We start from the raw sequence: 3,920 nt of genomic DNA, 5'->3' as shown, positions 1-3,920 counted from the left end.
CTGGGTGGGTCGATAGCAGACAGAGGCTGGGTGGGTGGGTAGCAGACAGAGGCTGGGTGGGTAGCAGACAGAGGCTGGGTGGGTCGATAGCAGACAGAGGCTGGGTGGGTCGATAGCAGACAGAGGCTGGGTGGGTAGCAGACAGAGGCTGGGTGGGTAGCAGACAGAGGCTGGGTCGATAGCAGACAGAGGCTGGGTGGGTCGATAGCAGTCAGAGGCTGGGTGGGTAGCAGACAGAGGCTGGGTGGGTAGCAGACAGAGGCTGGGTGGGTCGATAGCAGACAGAGGCTGGGTGGGTCTGTAGTCTTTAGTAGATTAAAACACTACCACTGCTTTCCACTTATTATTCCGATCCCTTATTTTTCATGAAATATCAGTCCATGTAAGATAATAAGAACTGCAACGTCATTGTTTAATCACATTGTGATCCAGAGATTTCCGGGGTAAGACTTGCAAGAATGTACTGTACATTTAGAATGTACTGAATTAATAAAACACTATTTTCTCTATGAAACAGAAGGAAATGAAACTGGATCCAAACACGCTTTTTTCACAAGTTGGGAAGAATATATTTTTTTGCCTTTCACTAGTTCTGATTGTGTGGAGCCTTCTGTCTCAAAGTCCAGGGTATACAATATGCATCACACATATAGTGGACTACTTCTGACCAGGGCCCTGGGATGCAGACATTGTCGACAGTATTTACACTGGGTTCCGCACGATACGGTAAGCATCGTGGGCCAAAGTTCACCTCCCTGTCAGAAGGAATATCACAGGCGTCATCTCGTTCCCAGACGACAGGCAATGAACCGCGTACGTCGTGAAGGAAACCCACAGAACCAGATGAGGCCTACGTTCCACGTTTCTGTTCATCTCAGCAGGAAAGTTACCCCGACGTAATCAGGTTGTCCGGCAGGCTCCTGCCACACGGCTGGGCTCTGGCTGGGGAGTGTTCCACCCTCCATCCTGCCGAGCTGGATAATCCTTCTCTAATAACGCCGCTCAGCTTCACTAACAGGTGAGGTTATCTGGCATGGAGGAACTGCCAGTCAGCTGAGATAAAAGAGTGTGAGAGGGAGGTTGACTGTGTGAGGTCATGAACTAAGAGTGCGGCCTAAATTGTACCCTATGCCTTACAACGTGCACTACCCTATTCCCCTATTACCTATGGGCCCTGGTAAAAAGTAGTGCACTATATAGGGAATACGGTTCCATTTGGGACAGCCATGAACTCTGCTCTCTTCTCCTCCACAGGAGGTCCAGGAAGCTCCCTGATGATAAGCCCCTGTTGGCCCTCACACTTTGCTGCCTGCCTGAGATATGAGACTAGAGGGAGGGAGTCAACCCAACGCAGATGAATCATCGCTGTAAGTAATGAGGGGAAGAATGTTTTTCTCTGACTGGGGACTGCTGTGTTAGCGTCGGTGAGTCGGGGTTTCTTTTTGAAGGATTTTTTCGTCAGCGAACGTGATGAAGACTCACGATGTGTCTCAAAGGCCGTGGAGACTGAGAGCAGAGACCTGGCATACGTCCCAAATGGAACCCCATTCTTCCTTTGTTTAGTGCACTCCTTTTGATCAGGGCCCATATAAAAAAAAAAGAGTCAAGCACTAAATAGGGAATAGGGTGCCATTTGTCACACAGCCTTAGTTCCAGCGGGGGACCCGGCGTGTTTGGTCTCGGTCGGTGCGTTCGAGGCTTTGACTGTTGGACGGTGTGAGTTCCAGCGGAGGACCCAGCGTGTTTGGTCTCGGTCGGTGCGTTCGAGGCTTTGACTGTTGGACGGTGTGAGTTCCAGCGGAGGACCCGGCGTGTTTGGTCTCGGTCGGTGCGTTCGAGGCTTTGACTGTTGGACGGTGTGAGTTCCAGCGGAGGACCCGGCGTGTTTGGTCTCGGTCGGTGCGTTCGAGGCTTTGACTGTTGGACGGTGTGAGTTCCAGCGGAGGACCCGGCGTGTTTGGTCTCGGTCGGTGCGTTCGAGGCTTTGACTGTTGGACGGTGTGAGTTCCAGCGGAGGACCCGGCGTGTTTGGTCTCGGTCGGTGCGTTCGAGGCTTTGACTGTTGGACGGTGTGAGTTCCAGCGGGGGACCCGGCGTGTTTGGTCTCGGTCGGTGCGTTCGAGGCTTTGACTGTTGGACGGTGTGAGTTCCAGCGGAGGACCCGGCGTGTTTGGTCTCGGTCGGTGCGTTCGAGGCTTTGACTGTTGGACGGTGTGAGTTCCAGTGGAGGACCCGGCGTGTTTGGTCTCGGTCGGTGCGTTCGAGGCTTTGACTGTTGGACGGTGTGAGTTCCAGCGTGGGACCCGGCGTGTTTGGTCTCGGTCGGTGCGTTCGAGGCTTTGACTGTTGGACGGTGTGAGTCACCAGAGTGCAGTGGGCACAGACAGAAGCATCAGGCAAAGAGGAGAGCAAAAGCCAGTCAAACACCTCATTCCAAAAGACACCCTATTTCCTACATGGTGCACTACTTTTGACCAGAGACCATAGGAAACCGTTCATTATTAACACAGGAAGCAATTAACTCCCCATAGATTCGGGCCATTAATAAGTCTATGAGTCAAAGGGGTTTATTTTGATGCCAAGTTGGATGACCTTACTGGGACTGAGGTCAAGAGCATACCCACTGGGTTTCCTGGGTAGCAAGAATCACCGTCAGAGTACCACAGAGTGGAAACATACCGGGATATAAATGTGGCTAATGATCACATGTACAGACAATGAAAAAAGCATGAACAACACATTGTAACAGGTTAAAATTGGTTTATATACCTGGCCTGTTTATTTCCATGCTCCACTCCCTGACTTAAAGACCCTGTGCTGTCTCAGTTTAGTCCCCAGGACCTCACCTCGTGTATAATTGTTTTTGATGTAGATCAGATACAGTAGGAACGTTTATTTATGGTTAAATCCCCCACTTACACACACACACACACACACACACACACACACACACACACACACACACACACACACACACACACACACACACACACACACACACACACACAAGATGTGGCCTTCTTCCTCTCTCTCCGTGATATGAGCATTGCAGTCTCTGAAATCCCAGACCTAGGGCAGCAACAGCACTGGTGTTAAGCCAGAACATTTGTATGTTGTGGGGAGGCAACACATCTGTCTAGAGAGAGACTGTGAGCAGCGTGGTGCTGGCCTCCTGGTGGCCATGTGTGGTACTACAAACACAAGTGGCGTGAATTACAGTGTGTGGAAGTTTATGATGCGGTCAATGAATGGCAACAAAAGCAAATAAATCGTAAACATGAGCTAAACACACACACAGACACACACACACACACACACACAGACACACACACACACACAGACACAGACACACACACACACACACACACACACACAGACACACACACACACACACACACACACACAGACACACACACACAGACACAGACACAGACACACACACACACACAGACACACAGACACAGACACACACACACACACACACACACACACACACACACACACACACACACACAGACACACACACAGACACACACACACACACAGACACACACACAGACACACACACACACACACAGACACACACACACACACAGACACACACACACACACACACACACAGACACAGACACACACACAGACACACACACACAGACACACACACAGACACAGACACAGACACACACACACACACACACACAGACACACACACACACACACAGACACACACACAGACACAGACACAGACACACACACACACACACACACACACAGACACACACACAGACACACACACACACAGACACACACAGACACACAGACACACACACAGACACACAGACACACACACACACAGACACACACACACACACACACACAGACACACACACACAGACACACACACAGACACACACACACAC

General features: G+C 50.7%; 1 protein-coding gene across 2 annotated transcripts in view; it reads left to right on the top strand.

Annotated features, from left to right (window-relative positions):
- Positions 1-302: 302 nt before the first annotated feature.
- Positions 303-3,920, top strand: part of LOC110496714 (CCN family member 2) — a 16,462-nt gene continuing 12,844 nt past the window's right edge. Inside the window, exon 1 of one of the 2 annotated variants that reach the window (XM_036953555.1) lies at positions 303-1,367. The gene's annotated coding sequence lies outside the window, so the exon portion shown is untranslated. The remainder of the gene's footprint in view (positions 1,368-3,920) is intronic. The other variant, XM_036953554.1, reaches the window with a different exon arrangement.

This window comes from Oncorhynchus mykiss, chromosome 18 (assembly GCF_013265735.2).
Source record: "Oncorhynchus mykiss isolate Arlee chromosome 18, USDA_OmykA_1.1, whole genome shotgun sequence".
NCBI lineage: Eukaryota > Metazoa > Chordata > Actinopteri > Salmoniformes > Salmonidae > Oncorhynchus > Oncorhynchus mykiss.
This window is presented reverse-complemented; position numbering and strand designations above follow the sequence as displayed.